Consider the following 27401-nt stretch of genomic DNA (forward strand, 5'->3'; position numbering starts at 1 on the left):
AGACTGATGGAAAAACAGAACGGCTTAACCAAACGCTTGAACAATACCTCCGCTGTTTCACCATGCAGAATGTTTCGGATTGGACCACCCTTTTGTGGTTGGCGGAGTTCGCCTACAACAATGCTGTTCATACCACCTTGGGGTGTTCCCCCTTTTTCTGCCTGTATGGTTTCCATCCAAATATGCTTCCGTTCGACTGGCCTGCGGAATCCTTGGTTCCCTCCATTCAGGAACATCATGCTTATCTGAGGGCCATCCTTATAGATGCGAGACATTGTTTGGAGAAGGCGCAAGCAGCTCATAAACTTTTTGCGGACCGAAGGAGGTCCGAGGAGCCAACATATCAGGTGGGGGACAAGGTGTGGCTCTCCACACGGAACATTCATCTGAAAGGAGTAAATAAACTTAAACCTAAGTTTGTGGGGCCTTACAGCATCAGTGAGGTTGTGAACTCAGTGGCCATGAGGTTGTCTCTTCCAGTTTCCTGGTCAATTCATCCAGTGTTCCATGTGTCCCTCCTCAGGCCCTGTCCCTTGAACATTCGCTTGCCAGCACGCCCCCCTGCTCTGGAGGTGGATGGCCAGGAGGAATACGAAGTCCAACAAGTTCTGGACTCTCGTATTTTGCATGGCAGGATCCAGTATCTGGTAGATTGGAAAGGTTATGGTCCGGAGGACAGAACCTGGGAACCCGCGGACCATTTGCATTGCCCGGATTTGGTCGCCGCATTTCATGAGAAGTTCCCTGGGAAACCGGGTCGACCGCCGAGTCGGCAGTCCTCGAGAGGGGGTTCTGTCATGATCGCTTACACAGCCGCAGTGAAGGAAAGTAGGAAAGGACAACAAGTGCGATGGATCCCTTTAAACTACATGTCCCAGAAGGCCAAGCGGCTCTGGAGAAAAGGAAAGAAGGCGGAGCCTATATAACTCCGCCTTGGAAACAGATCGGCGCTTGACAATTGTATTCATGGTTTTGGTTGTGGCGGATGGTGATCCCCGCCGGAGTGCGCGAGAGAAAGTCATCGCCGATCAAGAGCCTGCGTGTTCAGTCTCAGGAATTCATCGCCGATCAAGAGCCTGCGTGGCCAGCCTAGTTCAAGCCATTTTCCGATCAAGAGCCAGCGTGGTCAATGGAGTGAAGCAACTTCCGACCAACTGCAAGTATAACCCTAGAAGAACGGGATCGTTCTTCTACTAATTGATTATTGTTTGTCCGAGTTTCCTGCTAGTATCCTGATGTGCATTCGGTAATACCAAGCGTCTGAGTGTTTAGCTTGGTCGAGTGTGCTCCGACATATTTCTTTGTTTCTCAAGCAGTATTGAGGAAGCAAAATACACGGAGGAAAATACTTTTCCGCAAATCCAGGGGTAAAGCCTAGACTAAGGGGATTCTTACCCTTTCGAGAAAGTGACGAATAACTTTCTCACCATCTTGCCTATCGCAGTGGAAGGAGGAACACATTGTTATTTCCTTAAAAGAACTTCTGAGTTGTTCCTTGGTAAGTGCCAGAGATCGGGGTCGGGGGAGGAAGTGTACTTTTGTGGAACAGGGACTTATACCTGTCATTTATTTCTCCACGCTGCAGTACGTCCCTCCACTACGGATTCCGCGGAATCAGACCCCCAGGACCCCTTCCATCGCTCCGCGTACCCCCTGCGCCTTATCCTCCCGGCTTCTCGCAAATACCCATTCAGAAGGTGTTCTCAAAGACACCACTGGGTGAGGTGTCTAGATAAGTCAGAAGGACATTCATCGCATCGTTCCTGCTGACCAGAGTTCACAGGTTAGTGGCGCGCGATAGTAGTAGCGCTGCTTGCAATCGCGACAAATCCATTATTTGGAAGACTTCCTGTTTTGGAGCACCTGGCACAGATGACTGTGGGAGGGCTTTGCAGTGCTTCCAGGAATTGATGGGTGTATTCGGGGTGCCACTGGCACAAGCAAAGACCTGTGGACCAGCAACCACAATAGAATTCCTGGGCATAGAATTGGATTCCAGGGCAGGGGTAAACAGGCTCCCACGGGAGAAGCTCAGAGCTTTCACAAAGGCATTAGTAGAATGCCTGAAGACTTCAAAGGTGATGCTGCATCAGTTACAGGTGTTGTTTGGGCAGCTGAATTTTGCACTCCACTTTATACCCATGGGCCGCCCATTTTCTAGGTCTACTGCGCAGGCCATGTCTGGTCTGAAGTTGAAGCACCACCATACCAGGCTGACAAGTGAGGTTAGCCAGGACAAGATAATATGGGAAGCATTTCTGCGGGACTTCAATGGGGCAGTGGTATGTCCAAGCCCTGCAAAGACCAATAAGGAGTTGGGTCTCTTTACAGATGCTGTAGGCAGCACAGGCTTTGGTGCCATTTTAGGGACAGGTTGGTGCGTGCAGTGATGACCAAGAGCCTGGGTAGAATCTGGGCTGGTGGAGAACATTGGTTACCTTGAGCTTTTTCCCATTTTGGTGGCCCTTAAGATATGGCCAGAGCAGTTCCGCAACCAATACATGGTATTCTGGTCAGATAACCCCATCCTCCTTGACCGACTCAAGCAGATAGGCATTGGTGGCACTGCCCTCAGCTGGATTGAGTCCTTCCTCTCATCCAGAAGTCAAAGGATACTGCTGCGTCCCTTTCAGTCTGAGAAAAAACCTCTGTCATGCGGGGTGCCGCAGGGCTCCGCCCTCAGCCCCCTGTTCTTCAACGTCTATCTTGCCCCCTTGGCTGACGTTGTGGAGTCCTACGGAGTCAGAGTGGTCTCTTACGCTGACGACACACAGTTGGTGTTTTCCTTCAGGGACCACTCGGACTCCGCATTCCTCAATTTTCGCCAATGCCTCAATAACATCAGTGTCTGGATGACCTCGAACCACCTCAGATTGAACGCAGATAAAACGGAGGTTCTGTTTTTCAATCAGAAGACCTCCATCCCCTCCTCCTGGTGGTGGCCCACGGCGCTTGATCCTGCCCCTTCCCCCGTTCACTCGGCGCGGAATCTTGGTTTCCAATTTGATGACTCCCTGTCATGCAAAACCCAGGTTAATAAAGTTACCTCCGCCTGCTTTATGAAACTACGCATGATCAGAAAAATCCTTCCCTATCTCCCCCTGGACTCCCGCCGTACAGTCACCCAAGCCCTCATCACGTCCCACCTGGACTATGCCAATAGCCTCTATGCTGGTGCTCCCCAATACCTGATAGGCCGGCTGCAGATTGTCCAGAATGCTGCAGCCAGACTGATCGGTAACATCCCGTACCGGCAATCTGTTTCTGCTTATCGGAGGGAACTTCACTGGCTTCCAGTGGCTAGCCGCATTCAGTTTAAGGTCCTCACCCTCACCTATCGAGCGGTCAACGACTGCGGACCTACTTATCTAAAAAAACGGGTTTCGATATCCCGCTCCACCAGATCCCTGAGATCTAATGACCTCCGTCTCCTGATCTCGCCCCGTTTTAGATTATCCAGAACTGGTGGCAGAGGGTTCAGCGTCATTGCTGCCAAACTGTGGAACTCCCTTCCAATTGAACTAAGATTCTGTCCCTCTGAATCCATCTTTCGAGCCAAACTTAAAACCTGGCTCTTCTCCGGACTCTAGTCTCCCCACAGCTCCTTCTGCTTCACTTCCCCTCTCCCTTGGTAAACTCTGGATTTTAGCGCCGGGACACCCCTTCGGGGGTAGCTGCGCGCTCTACAAACTACATAAAATAAAATAACAGGACAGTGGTGGATTGCATTAACCAACAAGCTAAGCTGCCAGGTATAAAACGATCTTGAGCTTATTGAAAGAAATCATTCTGCTATGCTTGAGACTAAATGTTGACTTCAGATATAAACATGTACCTGGTGTATTGAACAATGCAGGAGATGCCTTACCTCGTTTTAAGATGCAGGTTTTCAGGTCTCACCACCCAGAAGCAGAAAAGTTCCCCTAACCGTTCTCGGAACATCTACGGCAGCTTGGTGTCCCAGTCCACCAGACATCGTGGTGGCCTGCTTAGTGCCTAGGACAATACATGTCTTTGAGGGGGCATAATGTGCATATCCCAGGTTTCAGAAAGTACACGGAGTGGGAGGATGGTTTTCACATGAGTCGGATATTTAATTAGTGGGATACCTGTGACCTATGCCAAGCGACACATCGTGGCAATTTCATTTTTTGCATAGATGCTGGGATACACAGATGGGACAAAAACATTCCCGGTGCAGAGGGCTCTGTACAATGGCAGCGCTTGGAGAGGTGTGGACAGGCCTCCAGGCACCCTATAGACACAGCAAACTGGCAAAGATCATAGCCTGTGTTGACAGGGTATATAGATCGTCCGATGAAGTTTGCCTTTTTAGGGTAGCGTTCTCCCTGGCATTTTATGGGTCATTGAGGGTGAGCAAGCTGGTATCAAAGAACAAAAAATATCTGAAGGGTGGTCTGCAACAAACAGAAATCCAGTATCCAAATGGCTCACTGGCCTTAACCATTAACCATTCTAAGACCAACCAAATGGTTAGAGGGGCTCACTGTGAGAAAGTGCCATCTTTCTGCGTTGGTATGCCCTCACTTTTTTCTGCCTGCTGATGTGCTTTGACTGAGTGTGCCCTGGGCTCCTGCCAACCAGGTACCCAGGGCCTGTGTTCCTTCCCTAAAACTGTGTTGAAACTAAAACCCAATTGGCATCTCTGGTCACCTGTCAGCCCCTAGTAAATGGTACCCTGGGTATTCAGGGCATGGTGACCAGAGAAGACCCCTAAGGGCTGCAACACTTATTGTGCCACCCTTAGGGCCCCTGTACCCTGGCACCCACACACTGCTTTTGCAGGCTGAGTGCCTAAGTACAGAACTAAACAAGGAGTCGACATGGCACACATCCCTGTGTGCCATGACCACAGACCCACTGCCCTGGCATACATCAGTCACCCCTCTAGCTGGGTGCCCTATGCCAGTGGTGTGGGCACAGGTACATGAGCCCTGTGCCCCTACAGTACCCAGGACCATTCCTGGGCACTGTAAGTGCAGTGATGCCATTAAGAGTATATGGTGCTGGGAGGTCGACATTATGAACTCCACAACACCATAATTGCTACACTGAAGACTAACAAGTTTGGTATCAAACTTCTCAGCACATTAAATCCACACTGATGCAGCGTGGGATTTAATAAAAAATGCACCATAGAGGGCATCTTAGAGATGCCCCCTGAAACCTAACCACAATCCACGTCTGGACTGAGAGGCTGCCTAGGCTGCCCCACAGCAGTCATGTTGCTGTATCTCTGGTTGGATGGCCCCTGCGCTCCTGGGTCTGCAACAATGCACATCCTGGGCGAGGTGCTAGGTCTCCTCTCCCAGGATGGGCAGGGGGATGCTTCAAAGGCCTGCCGACTCTGTGAGCTTCTCCAGACCATTTGCTGTACCCAGCAACTGGCCCCCAGCAGTCCTGACCCCCACTCTGGCGGGAAGACTGGCGGGAAAAACTACGTCAGGAAGGGGGGTGGGCCAGCCTGTGCCAACCCCACCCCTCAGGTGGGGGAGATGAGGTGAAGCGCGACCCCGGGCGCAGGCTATCTTGAAGATGGGGAGCCCTGCCCAATCAGAGCTAGGCTCCTGCCCACTCCCACAGGAGAGGAGCAGGCTAGGGGGTCTACCCACCCCAGGACAGGGACCTATTGGTCCCTGCCCTTGCCCTACCTGTAACGCCCCTAAATTCAGTATTTAGGGGCTCCCTGAACCTTCCTTCCACAGATCCTGATACGAAAAGAAGAAAGAAGATCAAGAGGAGGAAGACCCGCCCTGCATCTGCTAACAACAGGACAACCACAACTGACTTGGCCCCAGCCCTACGGGCCTGTCGATCCTGGAATCTGCTCCTGCCCAATCTCCGGCGACTCCACCAGACAGCAACCTTGGGACACCCAGAGGACCTCCCTGCCTTGACCCTCTTAAAGACTGGGACTCCCATCAGCAGAGGCTCTGCTGCAACAACACCCCTGGTGCCAGCCAGGAAGCTCCGGACCAGCCCACTTTGCACCCGCCGAGCCCGGCCTGTGCCCGAGTGATCTAAGACCCCGAGGACGTCCCCCCGGCGACTGAGACCCGAAGTCCAGTGCCCAAAGACCCTCCTTGACGAACCAGACGACGCCTGCAGACTCGGAACCAGGGGCCCCTCCAACCGCGACCAACCGAGGGTAAGCTTTCCCGACACCTAAAGACATCCCTGCACCCGGGGCCCTACAGCCCCCTGTGCCTTCCTTTGGGGTACCTACCTGTGCTCCAAGATCCCAATTTACCTCTCGAAGCGGTGGTTGCCCCTGAAGAGTCTCCGTCCCCGAGCCTGAAGCCTTTGTTCGCTTGTGACCTTTCCCATTGAACAACATTGAGCACCCGACGGCTCAAAAGCACCCTGGACCCAGCCGCCCGAGTGCCGCTGGCAGTGCCACCTTTGCCCTATCCTACTTCCCCATTTGCCCCGAGCAAGTGACCAGGAGCTCAGCTCCCACAGCTGCGTGGCCTGCTAGCCAGCAACCCCCAACCGGAGGCCCCATGCCTCTCATTGGATAACATTGGGCTCAACTACCTCTGCACCCGGCCGCCCCTGTGCCGCTGAGGGTGAACCAACTGTACCTACCTGACCCTGGGGGACCCCTGAGTCTATGCCCAGAACCTTAACTTCACCAGCCGAGTATTCACCTGGAAACCGGTAACTCACTTACCTGCCATTGGATAACATTGACTGGTTTGACTCGAAAAATCTTCTGTCTACTTTTGAAAACTTGAAATATTCCTATAAAATCAGCTGAGTAACGAATTCAGAAGTACTCACTTGTGATCAGGAGAGTTGCCAATACTGTACCTTGTAGCCCAGTACTGAACCACAAAAGTAATCCGAACCGGGTTTACCCTTAATCTGTAGTTTCTCCATAGGAATCCATTGTCTGCTTTTCTATGAAATTTCTTCTGAGTGTCTACTTTTGAAAACTTGAAATATTCTTTAAAAATCATACGAAATACTGAAACATAATTACTTACCTGTTTTAAGTTGAGACCCAAGTGCTGGACCCAGGAGCCCAGTACTGGATTACAACAGTAACGAGATCGTACTTTACCTGCAACCTGAATTTTCTCCCATTGGATAACATTGCCAGATTTCTATTGAAAAGTTTCTAAGTATGAACTTTTAAAATAGCTTTATATTCCTGAAAAATCACTGCAATAACTAAAACGTTCTTACTAAATTGTTTTCAGCTTAGACCCCAGGACTAAATCTAGGATCCAGTCCTGGAACTACCAAAGTAATCTACAAAGTCATCAACTGTGTTTATATAGGAAAACCCCTTGAGCTCAATGCTAAATTGTGTGTAGAATTGTGTTGCCTGCTGCAACCCCTGTACCTATTGTGTTTACAAAGTTTATTGCCTTTCTGCAAAGTACTCATCTGAGACCTCTCATATTGAGAACAGTATATTTTGATACCTGTTGGTTCTAGAAATAAAACAACTATATCTTTGATATAAAATCAATTGGCCTGGAGTTCAGTCTGAGTGTGTGAAACCCTTTGCTGACTGAGTTTGTACAACAAATGCTTTACACTGTCCTATGGTACTGCCTTACTGCTCGACCAAGCTACCACTTTAGAGAGTAAGGTCACACCTGGCTTTAACCTCTGTTATACCTCTGGGGTTTGTGGACTCTATACACACTGTATCTTATTCTGGTCCAGTATATATAGAGCCACTTTCTCACACTCACATATTGTGGCACCGAGCCCCAGAGAATGACTGTTGTCCGCTGGGGAACCTGGGAGCCTTTATGGCTCATAGGGTGCAAGGGACTGGAGGCCCTCTTTTGGTACATGAAGGTGGGATGCCTCTCACAAGGTTCCAATTCATCAGAGTGCTCAGCAGGGCTCTGGGCTCAGCACTGCAGGTTTAGATCCTGCAGAATATAGTTCCCATTTATTTTGGATTGGCACAGTGACTGCTTCCGCATGTATGGGGTTGGCAGGGCAGACAGTTCAAAGGATAGGCCGACGGAAGTCTGACTGCCACAGTGTTATGTGAGATTGAACATGGTGTGAATGCCTCATGTTTTCCCATTCCTTACTATATTCTCCTGTCAACACTCTGGTCTACGCTAGAGCAAGAGGTGTTACAGATGTGACGGTGTTGGGCCACTACTACGTGAGGTGCACAAAAAGTTTTTATCCTGCAGGCTACCACACTTCAGGAGCAAGGAAAGATGAATATCAGCTGAGTTTCTGAGGTCAGGTTGGGCTGCGCGTGGCCCACTGGAGAACTGCATTGGACAGAATGTTGCCCCAGAAGCTTATGCTTCCAGGGGTGATAATTGTCCATATGGGAGGCAATGATTTGACAGACCTAGGCTGGAGACTTGTTTGATTTGATTGTCTCTGAAATGTATTGGCTTGGAAAGAAATTTCTGAGTGACCATAATTGTGTGGTCCAATATTGTCCTGAGGTTGAGTTGGAGAGGTGGTAAGTCAGTAAGAGCAATAAATGAGTCGGTAAAAAGGTTGAAGTGGAAGGTGGGTAAGTTGTTCAGGACAGTCCGGTTGTCAGCCATACCTCATGGGTGCTTCAATGGGGAACGTTTTCTATTACAGGATGGTGTGCACCTGTCAAAAGAAGCTAACACAATGTTTGTGGAAAACTTGCTGGCCTGGCTAGGCCAGCTTGCAACATCAGGTTGTCGGTGAAGTATGCTGGCCTGTGATGGGTGAGGTAAAGGTTGGGGGGACACTTCGGGTCCTTTATGCCATCCTTTTTTTACACCAAATTTAACATCTTCATCCCTGGACCCTCCAAGGAGTGCTGCCACCAAGTCGAAAGGAGGTGGCAGGGGCTCAGGGGGTTCTAGGTGGTCGCTGACACGCGGTCCTTACCTATCAACCACCAATGCAGGCGCATTTGGGCACAACCTAGCAATGGCCCTTGAGGGACAAAGAACCTGGGTGTAGGGGTTGAACGCAGTAGGTATCCTAAGGGCAGCCAGGCCCCCTGCACAAGAACTTCAGAGATGGGAGACCTGGGTGGGAGAGGGAAGGAGGAGCCCTCCCATAAGGAGGGCCCCCGTTTTTTGAGGAAGAGCAGGGGTCAAAAGAAGGGGGCACAGAGCCAGTCTTGATCTCACTCAGAACGGTTATGGAATATTTTGCTGGATGCACAGGAACAGACTAGTTATGGTTAGATGATCCCATGTACTAGACTCTCTGTTAAGGCTAGGTCTCACTTGTAAATAAGATGTAAATAATGTGGCTACTGTGTAAAAAAAAATATGAAAATGTTTTTTGTGTGTGAAATAAATACGGCCAGGGGTTCTACGACTCCTAACCCAAAGAAATAAGAAATGGGTGCATTACATTGTTGTGACATTGGGGTGTTTAGGTAATGGTAAGTATCCCTGGGTCATCGGCGACTCCCTGGCCATATGGCTTGGCACTCTCTCTGTTAATTTGTTGGCTCGCCCACCACTATCCCCAACACAAACTGCCCGACTGCAGTTTTTGAAAACGGTGAATAAAACATTACAAGGTTCCGACCTTGAGATGAAGGAAGCACTCAACAGGTGCCTTCTGGTCTCTTCTGCTATGACTGGGTGGGCCAAAGTTCATGTTTGGGTGGGCCTGCCCACCCAGCCCCCCTGCTAGAACCCGGCCTGCTTGGTATTCTAAAACACTGGCATTCGACAGCACTTTTTCGATCCTGAGCTTAAAAAGAAAAAAAATGAAGCGCCGAAGCTTGCCCATGTTTATCAGACGCTCAAGGTAAACCACGGAGCCGGCCTCGAGGGGCAGCCACAGTTTGTCACTCTGCCAACCCACCGAGCCCGCAAGTCCTTCGAACGCCTCTCTACCACTCCCTCCATTTTAATCCGCCCGTCCAAACCAATTTGCGTTCACAAAGACAGCTTGCAGGTGCTAATCCTCTACAAATTGATTTCCAAGTGAATATTTATTGAGGTCTGAAAAGTGCATTACGTATAAATTGATTAGCTCGTTAATTGGCTGTTGATTGTCACAGCGACTGATGTGTAATTTGGGAGATAGCTGGAAGGGACGCTCAACTCCTAATGCATGGGTGAGTTAGAGCCTGCAACAAGGCGCCCCCGGCAAACTAATGCGATCACTGTCACAACACACAAAGTAAGTGTCTGCCTGGAAAAGCAGCTTTAACAATTATTTCCTGCTGGTTGTCGCCTTTGGTTTTAATTTTACTCTACTTTTTGACGAATCACGTTTAAAAGAACAAAAAAAACCCATGACGGGGCAGACAGCACGCGACCTCCGTTAGTCCAATCTTTTCGAATACCTACATCATTTATTTGCCCCTAGAATCCTGCGTCAGTCCTTCGACTGGACTTCCGCTGTTGGAGCATTTAAGAAGGGGTTTATTAAAGTGCGATGCGCCCGGCGCAGCGGATTTGAAAAACGTGTCTCCTTCGTGTTGATGGAAATATACAGGGTGAGGAGTTAAGATCTACAGTGTTGCTGTGAGTTGTTGTACCTATTCTGTCTGTGGTGGGGGGAGTTTAAGTTTATTTTATTCATATTCGATTAATTAAAATCATCACATGTACGGATCCATCTGGTACAATTACATGTGATGAGGGAGGTTGTACTACTGCTCCCTGAGGGTAAACAACCTTTACAACACAACTTTTACCACGCAGTGTCTTTACGACGCAACTTTTACAACGCAAACCATTACAACGCATTGCGCTGGGGGGGGGGGGGCGCTCTAGGGTAGGGAATAGGTTTAATTTACTATCCAACACCTTCCCTACTATCCACGGGGACTGGAGTTGGAATAGTAAATTAAACTATTCACTATCCAGCGCCCTAAAGCACTATGCGTTGTAAAAACCGCGTTGTAAAGGCATGAGTGGTAAAAGCATGCGTTGTAACGTCATACATCCCTCTCTGAGATGCAAGGTTGAATTGGAACCAAAACTATGCCTGGGCACCCCATAAAAGAGCCTTTAAAAGCAAATAAAAAATTAATCGCTTGGTTCGTGGTAGGGAGCATATTTTGGGATAAATTAGTGGCAAAGAAAACATGTTAAACTTGTAGGGCCATTAACACTGGCAAAGAACGGAAACGCTAATGTGGTTGGTGGCAGGGTCGGGCGGCTGTGGTCGGACCACAACATAAGTTGTGAGCAAGCAGGAGCAGGAAATCCTGGTAGAACACCAAGACAAGGAGCAACACTGCTCAAACATCACCTGGGGTGCTTATAGCCAAAGTGCGTGACGCCAGCTCACAAGTGAAAAATTCAAGGGTAGGAGGGTTAGGTGCAGCCTTTAGACAGAAGGAGTTTTTTTCAACACTGGGGAATATAGCTATGGAAGGTGGAACCACTTTTATACCCGGGTCCACTACTCCTCACAGTCATGTCTGTCAAGAACTCAAGCCCAAAAAGGCGGTGACCATCTCAAAACTGGCTGTAACGAATCCTATCATGTTTGGTATCAAACATGTTAGAATCATACCTCCACACCGTAAACGGATTCCATGCACCATAAAGAGCGTTTGGGAGGCTCTCGGTGCTCCTGGTACCAGTCTTCCAGACCCCGACAGCAAGCTAGGGCTGCTGTCTGCCAGAGTCACGTTTCTGCTCTCCTGCTGCTGAGCCAAGCTCGTGCAAGGGAAGGCAGAACAATAGGTATCCTGTCACAGGGAGGTGTGACCACCTCCCAGACTGGATTTAGTGTATTGGGGCAGGGAGGAGGCGCTTGCCAGCGCCACACAGTCTGCGTGCAGGGCACACTTGGTGTCCTCCATGCATAGTCTAGCTCAAACCATTTAGGGAGCCATTGGCTCCCACTCTGCCACGAAACATGGACCATGGACAGGGCAGTATCCTCTCCCTTGTATGTATGTATGTATATGTATAGGAATTCTTGTATAGCTCAGCGACTGTCACCCAACGGGCATCCTGGCGCTTAGACTGTTATGACACATACATGATGTTTCCAGCATCCGATCCATTTACATTATTCTGGGGAATAGGTAGGTTTTTAAGGCTTTCTTAAAAGAAGGGCGGTCTTCTAGACCCCTCAGGCCCAGCGGAATGGAATTCCACAGTCTCGCTGCGTTGAATCTGAAGGACCGACCACCCATCCCGGACCTCAAAATCTTGGGTACTACCACCAAGTAGGCCGAGGCTGACCGGAGTGATCTAGACGGGGTGTACTAAGAGAAAAGGTCCTGCAGAGGGGACGGACCCTGTCCGTGAAGAGCCCTAAATACCAAGCACAGAGCTTTAAAATCAATCAGTTGAGAGACTGGCAACCAATGAAGGTCCCTAAGTGCCTTGGCAGAAGAGTCGAGGCGTCGGCGCGAAAGTGCCAATTTGGCGGCGAAATTCTGTACACGTTGTAATTTTTCCACCAAAGTAGCAGGTGCCCCCAGAAGTAGTGCATTACAATAGTCAAGCCGGCTTAAAATTATGCTCCGCACTACCTCTGGTCTAGCCTGTACAGGGAGCAAGGGTAGGATCTTTCGCAGCGAACAGAGCAGTGCCATGCAAGTGGCCACCGTTCTATTCACTGATACGTCTAGCTGCAAACTGGAGCTGAACATCACCCCCAGGTTTCGAACATATTCAGCAGGCAGGCTAGTACCTTGAAAGTCAGGAGGCCAGAAATCCTGTGGGAGCGGCCTGGGGGTACGGTCCATGGAGCAATGCAGCACCTCGGTTTTCGAGCTGTTAAATTGCAGGGAGTTATTGCCCAGCCATTCTGCCGTGGTGCTCATGCAACGATGGAAGACCTCCTGTGACACCGCCTCCTTACCCTCAAACGAGAAGATAAGTTGGGTGTCATCTGCATAGTTGGTGACTGCTATGCCAAAAGATTTTATCAACATGATCAGGGGGCGTAGGTAAAGATTGAATAGAATGGGGCTGATGGCCGACCCCTGGGGTACGCCCTGACCAACCCTCCTGATGTTAGATTTAAAGGGTGGCAGGGCTACCACCTGGTGCCTGTGATCGAGATACGACACCAGCCACTCAAGGGCCAGGCCAGACACCCCAACCTCCACCAGTCTCCTGATTAGAATTGCGTGGCTGACCGTGTCGAACGAGGCCGACATATCGAGCAGCACTAAAAAGGCTGCTCGACCCTGGTCGGCACGCGTCCGAAGGTCGTCAAGAACAGTCAACAATGCCGATTCTGTCCCATGTGCTGGCCTAAAACCAAACTGACTTTATGTCAAGAAATAAGTTTCCCTTTGGGCACCTTAATGTGAGCACCAGTCATACAAGCCAAATAAACATCAATTATTCATACATAAGAACTTATCACTCGGAGCAAAACAGTGAGTAACATAAACTCTGCAAAAACAAATACATTCAGTGTGTACAATTTATTCGTATATATAAAAACAGTTAAACATTTTTTTTAAAAGTACATTTGAGAAAGTGTATAAAACATAGGGAACACAGACAATATAAAGAAGAACAAATCATATATATTAATTCATCCAATCCTTTTCCTAAAATAAGGGAGGTACAAAATGAGGTATATTCAGCAACAGTCAGAATACTCCTCAATTATTGAGTGTTGTACTTCTCCCTTAGTATCTCAACGTGTTTCGACGGACAGTAAGCATATAGCCGCCTTCATCAGGAATTTATTATTAGCTGTATTCCCAAATTTTCTGAAATTAAGATAAAATATGCCTTAGAATCAGAAACACACTATAGCATAATCAAATAATACTGCACACAACACTGAAATGAGCAGCAACAAATACAGAATTGATGCCACATAACTAATGCTCCGAAAAAAACATACATCAAATATACAATTCTAACACCCAGTATTACAATAACATGATTCATATTAAAGGAATTTGTTACTCATCGTCCACAAACATGTATAGATGTTTATCAACTTAATAATTCAGACATTTCATTTCTATCTATATTTACTATCCGTAAAAAACAGGCATATTTACATCCTTAGTCCATATAGTTCCTGAAGTTCTTTATGGTTCATACTGGTGAGTGTCCATAGCCAAGAGCGTGTAGTATTTCTTTTACTCCTGGTTTGCATGTTAATAATGCCATTAACAAAAAACCCACTGTTACTGTTGCTATGGACACTCACCAGTATGAACCATAAAGAACTTCAGGAACTATATGGACTAAGAATGTAAACATGCCTGTTTTAAACATCTATACATGTAGGTGAGAGAGATATATATGATCTTCTTTTCAAATCACATGGTAATGTCTGCAGATATAAAGTGTAAAACCATATGTTACTCCATGTAGAAAATATAGTGGCAGGTGGTCTATATTGCCAAATAAGAATAAGGACCTATTTGTATGGACCATGAGCAACAAATTCCTGTAATATGAATCATGCCAATGTTAAGCGTAAAAATCATGTAGTTACTCCATGCAGAGAATGTAGTGGCAGGAGGTCTATATTGTTAAATATGAATAGGATCCATGTTTGTGGACGATGAGTAACAAATTCCTTTAATATGAATCATGTTATTGTAATACTGGGTGTTAGAATTGTATATTTGATGTATGTTTTTTTAGGAGCATTAGTTATGTGGCATCAATTCTGTATTTGTTGCAGCTCATTTCAGTGTTGTGTGCAGTATTATTTGATTATGCTATAGTGTGTTTCTGATTCTAAGGCATATTTTATCTTAATTTCAGAAAATTTGGGAATACAGCTAATAATAAATTCCTGATGAAGGCGGCTATATGCTTACTGTCCGTCGAAACACGTTGAGATACTAAGGGAGAAGTACAACACTCAATAAGTGAGGAGTATTCTGACTGTTGCTGAATATACCTCACTTTGTACCCCCCTTATTTTAGGAAAAGGATTGGATGAATTAATATATATGATTTGTTCTTATTTATATTGTCTGTGTTCCCTATGTTTTATACACTTTCTCAAATGTACTTTTTTAAATGTTTTTTAACTGTTTTTATATATACGAATACATTGTACACACTGAATGTATTTGTTTTTGCAGAGTTTATGTTACTCACTGTATTGCTCCGAGTGATAAGTTCTTATGTATGAATAATTGATGTTTATTTGGTTTGTATGACTGGTGCTCACATTAAGGTGCCCAAAGGGAAACTTTTTTCTTGAGATAAAGTCAGTAACTGGTACCCTATCCCTTTGGTATTGGGTCCCTCTCTCTTTTATTAGAGATCTAAAACCAAACAGGGCCACGTCCAAACAATTGGTGGTCTCAAGAAAGTTGGAAAGATGTTTTCTGGCCAGTTTCTCAAGAATTTTAATTGGAAATGGCAGCAGGGAAATAGGCCAATGGTTAGCTGGACAGGCAGGATCCAGGTTTTCCTTCTTAAGCAGTGGGGAGACCACAGCCAGTTTCCAGCAGTCTGGGACCCATGCCGATCTAAGGGACTGACAGCAGATGGAGAAAAGTGGGGGAAAAAGCTCTTCCCGAAACAGTTTCCAAAATTTTGGTGAAAGAGGATCAGACGGTGAGCCAGAGGACACACCGTCAGCCAAAGCACAGAAGTCCTCAAAAGATGGTAGGGGAAAATTGTTCAATCCGACTGGCTTGGCGCCCACCTTCGTGTTCTCAATCGGAATGGAATTATGCACAACATGGCCAGCCGCTCCTTAGGGAGGAATCCCTGAATCTGCCCAACCCTTTCCTTAGGGTATTTAAGGGTTACCTGTGGGTGGGTCTCTACATTCGTAGTGGAACAAGATACATTTCAGATACCACTACTTCTTCAAACGTCTGGGCACTCTGGACCTCAATGGACTTCGCTCTGGGCATCAAAGCTGCAACCAGGAAGACTCCTGCTGCTCCTGATTTCATTGTCCTGCTCCTCTGCTGCAACGTCTGTACCTGTGCAACATACAGGAACCTTCCAAGGCCTGTGGGCATTCAAGATACCTGAAGGAATCTACCTTGAAGTGAAGGAGTCACTTCCCTGCATCTGCAGGCACCACAACTAAGCTGACCTGTCTGATGATCCTCGGTTCCCACAGACTCCGAAAGCCTCAGCAACACAGGTGGTGTTTCTTCACTTCCCTTGAGCCTGCCCTGTCCTCTCACCATGTTTGAGGCCAGTATCCCTCATCGGAGCTGCATAAACCGAACCCCTGTGCACCGCACAGCTGCAGTTTCAAGGTCACCGTCAACTTTCCTGCAACACTCAACATCGGTGGGCATTCGTCTTCCGTCCCTCCTGGTCACTCCTGAGTGGCATAGAGACTCTGTCCCCTCGTCTTGCAGGTTCTTCACATCTTGAATTCACCTTTGGGTTCCACCGAACACTTTCACCTTCTCCAGCAGTGGCATTTATATGAAGTCCTCCATTGAGTTCAACAGCGGTTTCCGACACCACTTCACATCTATGCACCCCGCTCCCCTGGTGCAGTATCCTGGTTCCTAAGGTATCCACGGGTGGAGTGGCTCTCCAACCTTCCGTCTTTCACAGGGTTTCGTCAAGGTCCACTGGGAAGGGTCCTTATTTGAAATTGCAACGGTGACTTACCCATTGACTTGCATTGATCCAGCGGTCGTGTTCCGACTCTGCACACGGCCTCCGTGGGGCTCCTAGTTACTTACCTTGGGTGGTTCCTTGGATACCCGGCACTCCTACGTCTTCTGGGTATAATCTTGAGTCGTGGTTCACATACCACTATTTTAGTACATTTCGGTCTCCCCCTGGAGACCACTGTGTATTTCGTGCTACTTAGCTTACCAGTTTCTCTTACAAAGTATTGTGTGCATTGTGTATATCGCGGTCTGGCGTCATGTTGATTGATTGACATGATTGTACAGACGGGACGGAGGGTGAATTTTTACCCGTGCCCACTCATGCGCACTTGTGTTTTTGTGACGTTGCGCATGCCCATTAGGAGCCCTAATGGGCGTGCTGCGGGCGAGAAGGCACCTGTGCCCCTGGCGCCAGGATTGGCCAGGGGCGCTGTGAGCCTGTGACGTGTGGGGAGCAGAGCCCAGAGGTGGCGCGGACCGGGACCGACAGCAAGGTAAGAGTGTGTGTTTTTATTTTATTTTAAAGTGTTTGGTGCAAGCGTGCGTGTATGCATGAATGTTTGGTGGAGAGTGTTGCGAATGGATGTGTTTGTGTGTATGCGTGTGTGAATACATTTCTTTGAGTGTTGTGTACGTGGGTCGGGGGGGGGGGGGGGAGTCGCCGCCAGCCTGTGTGTCCTGGGGCCCGCACTCGGAAATCAGTTTGCGCCCTACCACTTTAAAATGTCACCAGCCGCCCCTGGGTGTCTCCTTTAGTGCTGTGCCTCACACCATAGGGGCTGGCAGGCCCAACAGTCTTCAGCCGGTCCAGGTAAGCATCTCGTGGACAAACTCAGAAGAGGGAGGGGGGGTGGAATGTACCCGGCAGGCCTGCCAACTCGCAAGGCCCCACTGTGTGTCACACAATTTTGGCTGCCTCCACACTGTCACCCTGTGAGGAGATGAAGTCACGCCGTGGAAGGGAAGAGTGGCTGGACACAGGCGCGCTACACCCATTGAACTCACCAGGCTTCAGCCCCCCCCCTCCACCCCCCCCCCGACGTGTGTGGCAGCCCGGGCACACACAGAGCCGCACCCGAACGTTTCACAGGTCTTTAAAAGACCATTTGAATGTTAATTAGGCCTTGCAGTTGTTTCACCCCTTCTAAGAGCCCCTGCAGCTCCACTCTGCCTACTGATTAAAGGTTCAGCCCCCCCGAAATTTTTTCTTAGCTCCCCCCCACCGAAATTTGGCTCCAGTTGCGCCTCTGACTGGACACCACATCAAAAGTGGCTTTCCAGCTTATCTTTGTAAGCTGTAAGCAGTTGTAACCAGCCGATGTCCATTAAGGAATCTGAAAACAACCCAGGACATCTGCAACAGCCTTGACGACCTATTTTGGGGGGGGGGGGGGGGGGCGTGGAGATTGGTGGAGGGCAGATGCCTCCTAGGTAGCTTTCGGCTTAAAACTGGAAAATGGGAGGGAGGAGCCAAGATGGCGACGGAGACGGACGTGTAATCGCCCGGCTCCCCGTCCCTTTGTTTCCCGCAGCATCATCCTGTCCTTCATCCTGATACTGAGCCACTGCGGGAGGACGACGACAGCGCGCTGCTGCCGGGGGTGTTTCTCCGGTGTCTCTGCCCGCCCGCTAGCCGGTATCATCGACAAGCTGCTCTGGCGACCATTGCCGAGCTCCGCAACCGGAATCCATGTCCCTGCGCACCGCCGGTGGCTGCTATCGCTGCGAGGGCTGACTGAGTGGTGGCGTGGCGAGAGTCTCCTGCCGGACTGCCGGCTGTGAAGTAACCTGCACTGGCCCTACGTGGAAAGGGTATGTCGACCGACTGAGGGTCTCTGCTGCTGCTCCGTCTGGTGAGACGCTGAGGTGAGCCGTGCTGCTCCTTTCTTTCCTGAACTAATCTGGCTGCCGTGGCTCGCCTCTCTACTTGCTTCTGCCTGACTCTCCACGAAGGGGCTCTTTGCTTATTTCGTCTACTGATGACTGGCCCTGTCGGTGCCGGGAGCTTGCAGCCTGACCTTTCACTTACGGATTTGCCTGCATTATCGGAGATCCCCTAGCGGAACTAAATATGGCGGCTATCTAAGCATGGGCAGAAAATCCGTTTCGCTCGCGGATTTTGCGGATTTTCGGTAAATTCGCAATCCGCGAGATTCGCGAATCTCCCGCAAAATCCGCAAATCCGCGAGCAGCGGATTTTGCTCGCACTGCTCGCACTGTTCGCGTGAGTTCGCGGCTTCCCAGTACAACTTCGCGCCCCGCGAATAAGTGCAAAATTGCAGAAATACGATCTTAGCAAAACTGAAACTACTTACCAGGTTCAAAAGTTCAGGCTCATGATTAGTAGCCATTTCCTGTAGTGCTTCCTGAGGGGCCCCTCCAGAGTTCAGTTGCCAGTTGCAACTATTATGTGACCCTGCTCTGAACCTCAGAATAGTTACACATATGCCACAAAGGTCCTGAATTACAGCTAAGGGAGACAAGCAGGAGCCAGGCTGGCAGTTCAAATCCATTAATCAGCCCCTAATTCATTATTGTCAGTTGGGGCAGGGCAGGTGTTGTAACTAATTTTGCAACAATGAAAGCACTTAGCAAGTGCAAAAGATCACTAATCAGGAAGCACTAAGGAAGCAGGTGCCAGCTAAAAAAATATTCTGTGACACATTAATCAGCCCCAAATTAATTCAGGTCACTTGAGGCAGGGAAGGTGTGCTTGCGTTGCCACAATAATGTACACTGACTGGACAACCAGAGGGTGCTGTGATGAAACAGAGGGTGGCATGGGTGGGCCAGAGGGTGGCATGAGTAGTCAGAGAGTGGCAGTGGTGACAGAGAGTGGCAGTGATGAAGAAGAGTGTCCCAAACAGGCTGGACACGTAGAAAGAACAAGTTCGCGAAACTTGCGACCCGACAGGCCAGTTCGCAATTTGCGACATTGTACAAAACCCTCGCGAACTGGCAGAAACCCGTGCAAACACACAAAAAAAAAATCCGCAAATTCGCGAGAATTCGCGGATTTTGCGGATTGCGAGTTCGCAAATCCGCAAAATTCACGAACGCGAGATTCGCAAAATTCGCCCATGCTTACGGCTATCCCCTCTGTTGTAATGGCGAGTTCCGCCTCGGCTCCTGATTCTACTGCCCTGCACGGACTCGAACGATGTGGGGGACCCGTTGTTTCACTCTGTACTGTGGACAAGACAGATCACCCGCCTGTCCTCACCTGCGCCTCCATCATGGCTGCGATTGCCGAATTGAGGGCGGAATGGTATGAATGCTCTCGAGTGCTGAGCATGAAACTAGATGCAGCCACACTTGGGTCAGGGGACGCATTTACTGACTGCTCTCCTCTCTACGCCGGTCGACCCCCCTTTGACACTGAGCAAGTTATACTGTTGCCGCGCGAGTGTGAACAGGGATCGACTTCTGACATTGTTGACTCTAGCGGACTACCGCCTGCTCATCCCGACGTTGCTACAAAGTCTCCTATCCTGCCGAAGCTTCCCATCGTGGCTACAAAATTATTATTCCTATACTTGGATCCGCCGGGGCTGCAATTGTCTTTCTGGCCTGCCTATGTTATACACGTTAGGTCCCCATTTCGCTGTACACTACAACTCCGGATTGATTTGGGAATGGCGCCCCTCTGGATTGCTTTGACTGTGTGTGCTTGGGACTGTCCACTTTGCTTTTTGGGATTTACAGCTTCCCGATTGCGGCCATCTTGGCTCTTTGTTCTATCTGGTGACAATCCCTCTCCGGAGCCATGTTTGGGTGGGCGCTTGAGATCCGGCCAGGGCTAGAAAGTCTTTCTTCATGCAACTTGTGTCTGGTGGGCGGGCTGGGACTGGGAATGGGACGCTCCCCGGCGCGTGCTGTTGTGCTATGAGATGTTTTTCCCTATTCTGTTTGGGCTTGATGATGTTTGATTAGTCATTGCATTTGGGGGGAGAGTGTTTTATGGCCGGGGAAATCCGGGCGACTTAGGGGTTGGCCCTCCTCCGATATTAAAAATTATTTTTCCTTTCTTCCTTTCCTGCTTCTATATTTCGGGTTCTTTAGTGGGCGACAGACACACTGCCGGGGGGGGGGGGGGGGGGTAGGCCGTAGCCTCTGCATGCGTGTAGGGTGGGGGGATGAGACTTAATTTTATTTTATTAATTTCCATGGGCCTTATTTTTTTTCTCTTTCTCTGCGCTTTTCTTACCTTATTTCTGATCTGGGTTCGCGATAGGGGTTAGTTGGGAGTGGGTGGCGAGATACATGATGCACACAATATGGCAGATCATCCTGTTGTTTCTATTCTGAACCGTCATATTAATTGGGGGGTGTCACCCCCCACTGTTATTTTACGTGCAAAGTTGCCTGCCCATGTTGTTTAGTTTTTGTACGGACTCAGTTCTCCTTGGACACTATTCTTCATTGCTTATATTAGTATAGGGGAAAAACTTTAAAAATTAACCTTCAATCATCCTGCTTCTCGGTGACACAGCTATATCCAGTGTAACGCCATTGATTGTCCATTTGTATTGTGGTGCCGCTGAGAAACTGTATTGACTGCACTTGTGCTCCAAAAGTATCGTGGCCGACCTGATGGTTGTGGGCCTGTATTTGTAATTTTTTTCATGCACAATAAAGGTTTACAAAAATTTAAAAAAAAAACAAAAAAAACGGGAAAATGGGAGATTTTTTAAAGATATCGGGGAATGTGTTTTCCACATTCACATATTTAAGCAGAGGCAATCTTAGGCAGGAAATAGCTCAAACAAAGCCATTTTTTGGCTTCAGAAATTGGAAGTCTCCTACCTAATTCTGGTCATTTGCTTGTAAGGCTACTACCCTTCTTTAAAGGAATCTGTATAGCCTTGCCTGTAACCCATCCTAGGCAGGCTCTCACCTGGACATCCATCCAGGCCAGCTAGCCCTGCTCAGATATGAACGCCCTGGCTGTCCGTGCACAGCGAAGACTTGGGTTCAGCCAGCAGCCTGGGGTGCTTATACAAAATGAAATGGTGGCACTTACAACGGCATTCGTGTAACTGTATCCCGCGCACACCGCGCCGGGTCCATTCTGTCCACTTCTGCCTGATCGATCATGCGCAGGACATAAATTCCCACTGCAGCGCTCGTGTCTGAAATGTAATTTCCTCCATCAGACTGAGGCAGGTGACTTATTCTGTGACGCCTGCTAGACGAGGCTGGCTACAACAAGGACTGGCAAAGCCAATAGGTCTCATCTTTGGGACCTATTGTTTGGCCTATATTTGTCGCGATGCTGTGCAGCATTAGCACACTCAGGCACAATGGACCATCAGTGGTGGCTCCGCCGCTAAGGCGGAGGAGCGTCGCCCCATTGCTCAAAAGGAAAAAAAATGATAACGGATCGTTATTATAATGTTATTTTCCCTACTGCAGTCAGTGGTGGGGCGGGGCAGGGTTGGCCACAGCAAGGGAGGAGTGGTGCGCACAGGGACGGACTGGGAACTTAAAACAGTCCTGCAAAAATTCTAACTTCATCCCCCATGTGCAGAGGTGCTAATGTGGGCTAGAACCAGAGCAACGTTTTAAAGTTGCTGCTGGAATCGTGTAACGTGCACCACCACTCCTGGAGGCCGAAACCAGCCTCCAAGAGTCAAAACTGGCCTCCTGGGGCTCCAGCCTCTCGGGGGATTGCCCACTTGCCTGGCTGGCCAGTATGGCCATAGGTGTGCACTCCCTAAGTGTGCATGAACTGTTTGTCCAGCCTTCTTGGGCAAACTAAACAGTTTATGCACACTATGCATGTTCCTGCCAGGCTGCATTACAAGCCTGGTCAGGAACATGCACAGGCTTCCTGTTCTAGTCTGAGCGCCGATCCACGGTGCTCAGACCAATCACAACGCCTCCGTCCGACTGATCGTCAACGTCCCCAGACGCAGCCACATCACCCTCCACCTGAGAGACCTACATTGGCTCCCCGTCGACAAGAGGATCACCTTCAAGCTCCTCACCCATGCACACAAAGCACTCCACAACGCCGGACCAGCCTACCTGAACAGCAGACTCAGCTTCCACACCCCCACCCGCCAGCTCCGCTCTGTCAGCCTCACCCTTGCCGCTGTCCCCTGCATCCAACGAACGCCCTCCGGTGGCAGATCCTTCTCCTACCTTGCCGCCAAGACCTGGAACACCCTCCATACCCACATACGGCAGACCCAAGACCTACTCGCCTTCAGAAGACTCCTCAAGACCTGGCTCTTCGCGCAGTAGCAGCACCCCCCTCTCCCCTCATCGCCTTGGGACCCTCACGGGTAAGTAGCCTGCTTTACAAGTACTCTGATTGATTGATTAAACGCTGCTGTGCAGGGTTGTGATTGGCTCAGGGGAGCCTGTCTGTCTTGGTGCTTCCTGCTGCCACCGGCCGGGACAGGAAGATGAAGAGGACGAGGGCGGAGGAGACGTAGAAGCTGGCCGTTAAAGGTAAGCCCTTTTTTTTATTACATGCCGTCTCCCTCCCCCTCCCCCTCGCCTCACCACCCCCGTCAGGTAGCAGTCTCTACTGAGGCCACGTCATTTTGCAGACGCATGCATGATGACATATGCACAGGCATGCGCCATCATGTGAGCACCACTTTTTTTAAATTTATAGATCCAAAATATATCTGCAAATAAATTTTTTTTATTGAAGTATCACAGTTGAGGGGCAGGAAGAAATTTGCCGCCTGGCCCTCCAAAAATAAATATTTACACAAAAGGACCACAGGTGTTGGGAGGCAGTGGAAGAGCTGGTGGGGGAGAGGATAGGAGGAGCAAAATAAAAATAAAGCCAGGTGGGGGAGGAGGGAAAACGTAGCCCAGGTAGAGAGCAACACAGATAGCAGGAGGGGTTGAACCACATGAAGAAAGAGCAACACTAGGAAGAAGGGATAATTACACAAAAGACAGCATCAGAGCGCACAGAAATCACATAGAGAGAGAGCAACACATGAGGGAGACAGCAAAAAGAAGCATTGGGGATGGAAGGAGAAACACACGAGAGAGAGCTTGAAAGCACATGCATGGAGTGTTTAACAAAAAAGAAAATAGGTAATTTCCTTAAAGTAAGCAAAGGAAGGATATTAGTCAGCTAATCAAATGGATGGTAAAAAGGCTATGCTCCAGGGGCTGGACAAACAAAAGAAGAGAAAGACCAATCAACTCAAGCCAACTAATAAGAAGCATGTAAATGAAAGTGACAAAGCAAACCAATGGTAAGCAATGGGCGGGCTATAAACCCACTGTAAGTTCTCGGTATGCCCACACTAGGTCTGGCTCAACCGGCAGCTTGCGCTCTCGGGGAGGCAAGACCTAAAAAGGAAACTCAGTTTACAACTTCAAGTACTCCAGATGTTGCGCTCCTGATATGTGAATATTTTGTTCTGTGCCTTTCTTACCAGTGAGAATAAGGATTATGATGTAGTGTCGGTTGTAGGTGACTGCTGAACATTAACCTCCCTGACTGGCACATTGAGAGAAGTAAACTTGTACGATTCAATGTTCGCTATCGTATATAACAGATACTCCTGCCAACATTACTAAATTCAAATAGCACAAGACCATCTGTAACAAAGGGTATATTGTCTGTTCGTCCAGTAAGATTCAGGAACAACACATTTTAATTAAAACATTTTGGGAAAACAAGATCACATAAGTACAACTCAGAGTTATAGACTTGATTGAAATTAGGGTATTAAGGTTGAAGACAGGCAGTGCTTACTGTGTGCCAGTGGCTGCAGGTGGTTGGCACCGACACTTATATCTAATATTTTGACACAGAGCTCGACAGAGAAAGGCAAAAAAAGGGAGAACAAATAAGAAAGAAAAAGATAGGAAACATTTACAAAGAGAGAAAGTAGGAATTATAAACAACATACAAGTATGAATAAAAGAGACAGGAAGTGTAGAGCGGTGGAAGAACTGGGCATGAGGTGAAATCAAAACAAGACAGTATTGGTTATAGGACATGCCAGCATTTGGCAGGGCTGGTGGTGCACTCCTAAAAAATGTGGGTTCCTATACTGTTTTTTTAGGTCCCGCCTACGCAGCGCGCATGTGCTGCATAAGAGGACCTTTAGCCGCCGTACTGCTCTTTTTCGAAGCACACACTCGTGCTTGTGGTGGCATCCACCTTGCGGGAGCAGACTGCTCTCCCCAGCGCGCCTGCGCGCACCACTCGTGGGCTCACCTCCTCCTCCCCCTCTCTCTCACAAGCGAGGTTTCGAATTAGCGTGGTCGCTTTCACCACGCTAATTCGAAACAGATGTTAATTAGCGTGTTCACCGCTCTCGGGGTGCTGGGAGCAGCGTGTGACCAGCGCTTGTTTCTATAGGAACTCAATACTTCTGCATTATTGGCAATGTTTTCTTTTTTAACACAGAGAGTGCCCTGTGGCTCGCTTTATGGACCGCACGAGGGCAACAGCTAGAGCTCTGGCTTGAACTGGTTTGGAGATGTGGCTGAGATTTGCTGGCATCTAAGGTATGTGCGTCTACAAGAGAAGGCATGGAGATCTTGTTTCGTTTGCTCCACTGTGCTGTGCAAATATATAGATGATTCATTCACTTGATTTATATTTCATATTCAATGTATCATTTAGGGTATAACAACAAATTATATTCCGAGTCACAGCTGTAAAGCACGCAGTACGTATTTTCATCATTTCATATTTTGATGCTTGTGATAACAAAAATCTTTTATTCAGTTACAGCATATCATTCAATAACTTTTAGGAGAGGTCTATTGTGCTGTCACATGACACCACTCGAAGAGTTCAAAAGTGATGCCACTAATGTGATCACAGTGGAATGTGGTACGCGGAATCTTCATAATTGTATTTTTGTCCTTGTTGCGTGGAATGTAGATAAGAGAACTACTGACCTGTTTCGCATTATTTTCTGATCACCATAGGCACTCAAAGTTAATTTTTCTAATTTTTGTTGCTGTGCTCCTTCATGATCCAATTCAGATGTGCTTGTGAAAGCGACCACTTAAAGACATTGGCTCAATTCTTAAAGCTTTTTATTTCAGTAGGTACGCCCTACTTCAGGGTTAAGTAAAGCGGGTCTTATGACTTTAAATGGGTCCTTGGGTCCTTATATTCATGTCCTTAACTTTACAGGCAAAACCAATATCTGATTTTTCAACCATGACTTAAAAAAATCCTAAATTAATCCATGTAAGAAGCAATGCAGTCAGTCCCTGTTTACATTTCACATGCTTTACTGCTTCTTGTTTTCCCCACGTGTGTTTTGCTTTTCCCAGAAGTTGTGTTTTTATAGTTCTCTCATGCAACATATAATTTTTGAGTAGGGCACACTGTGAACTGAAAATGAGTTGTAGGTGGGTGCTCATGGCGGATCATGATTGGGAGCTCTGGGGTTGAGACAGGAGGCTGAGCATGTCAGTTGGTGGCACTAGTACTTTTCTGGCTCAGTGAACTGCACAACTGACTATTTCAAATAAAGACACTTCAAACATGGGTCAGCTATATTCATCATGGATGAAATTCATCCTGTGTATGTTTAGTAGATGATTGATTTAGGCTTTATATATTTTTCTTTTCCAGCTGAAACTAAGTTATTTAACCTAGTTGAACTGTACCCTTAGAATGTCTAATTCTGTGCATTGGAACGCTTCCGTTTTAAGTTATAGTGGGAGAAGGATACTTTGTCAATGATAACTTCTCACCAGCAGGATGGAGTGTTATTTAAAGGTGCGACTGACATCAGCAGTAACGGGCAACACCATCCAAAACGGGAGCAAACTGTTTACGAGAGGGAGATTTTTTTGATTGTTAAAGAACGTGGCAACCTGTTTGTACTTACTAGGTTAAAAACTGAGAACTTGACCACTAATAAAGATCGGCCTGCTTGACTAGCTTATTGAGTTCTTCAACCCGATTTAGTTTCAAGCTCTTTCTTTGATCATACTTTAGTAGAATATACTGCCACCAGTCTTGTTTTTCGTATTTGTTTACGGATTTTGCCCCAGCCCTAATGCTGGAAGTGGGTTACTACCCTTTTTGTCAAACTGAACTCCTTTGTGTTCTTATTGGCAAGTTCTTTCATGAATCTTGTTCTAAAAAACAAACCTTCATACTATCTCTGGATCTCAATTCACTCGTGTATTTTTATGTTGTGTTTTGCACATTCTATGCTCTAGCTCCTTTTGTCTCCTTACTTCTCACCTTTTAACCGCATCGCTGCGGCGGTTATTTTCGCTCTATGCGGCTTTTTTCTAAAAGACGCGTTAGATGACGAGCTCAGCTCGTCATCCGCACACGCCCCCCGTGGCTGATGACGAGCTGAGCTCGTCATCAGCATCGAAGGGGTTAAACATCTTGCATCTTTTGATAAGGTTTTTGGGTGCAGATCAACCCTCCTCTTGTTAGCTCTTCTGCACTGGTTGAAATTTAGTGGTGTATTCTGAAGGGAGATGCCTCCAGAAAGGTTCACCATAATTCCAACTAAGCCATAAGCAATTATTGCTATAGTGGTGAAAAGCAAATTAACTGTTTCTAATCCTAAAAATTTGTGCCTATTCAATACCCTTGCATTCCTTTTCACAATATTTGGAAATACCGAGGTTATTTTCAAAGACAGCCCATCAGCTTCACGAGGGCTCTTAGTACCACCTCAGTTTCTAGCTTGTACTCTCGTCTTTGATTTCAAGCTCTAAAACTTGTTCTTTAATCAATCATTGATAATTAAACCCACAGTGCTTTAAATGGGCCGGTATTGTCCGGTACGGAGTACCGGCACTTTTTTATTTTGAGAGGGAGAGTACCAGCACTTCTCAAGAGAAATGCTATACTTTTAATTGGAGAGTACGGGCACTTCTGGGAAACAAACAGGTACTCTGC

This window comes from Lissotriton vulgaris, chromosome 1_1 (assembly GCF_964263255.1).
Source record: "Lissotriton vulgaris chromosome 1_1, aLisVul1.2, whole genome shotgun sequence".
NCBI classification, from domain to species: domain Eukaryota; kingdom Metazoa; phylum Chordata; class Amphibia; order Caudata; family Salamandridae; genus Lissotriton; species Lissotriton vulgaris.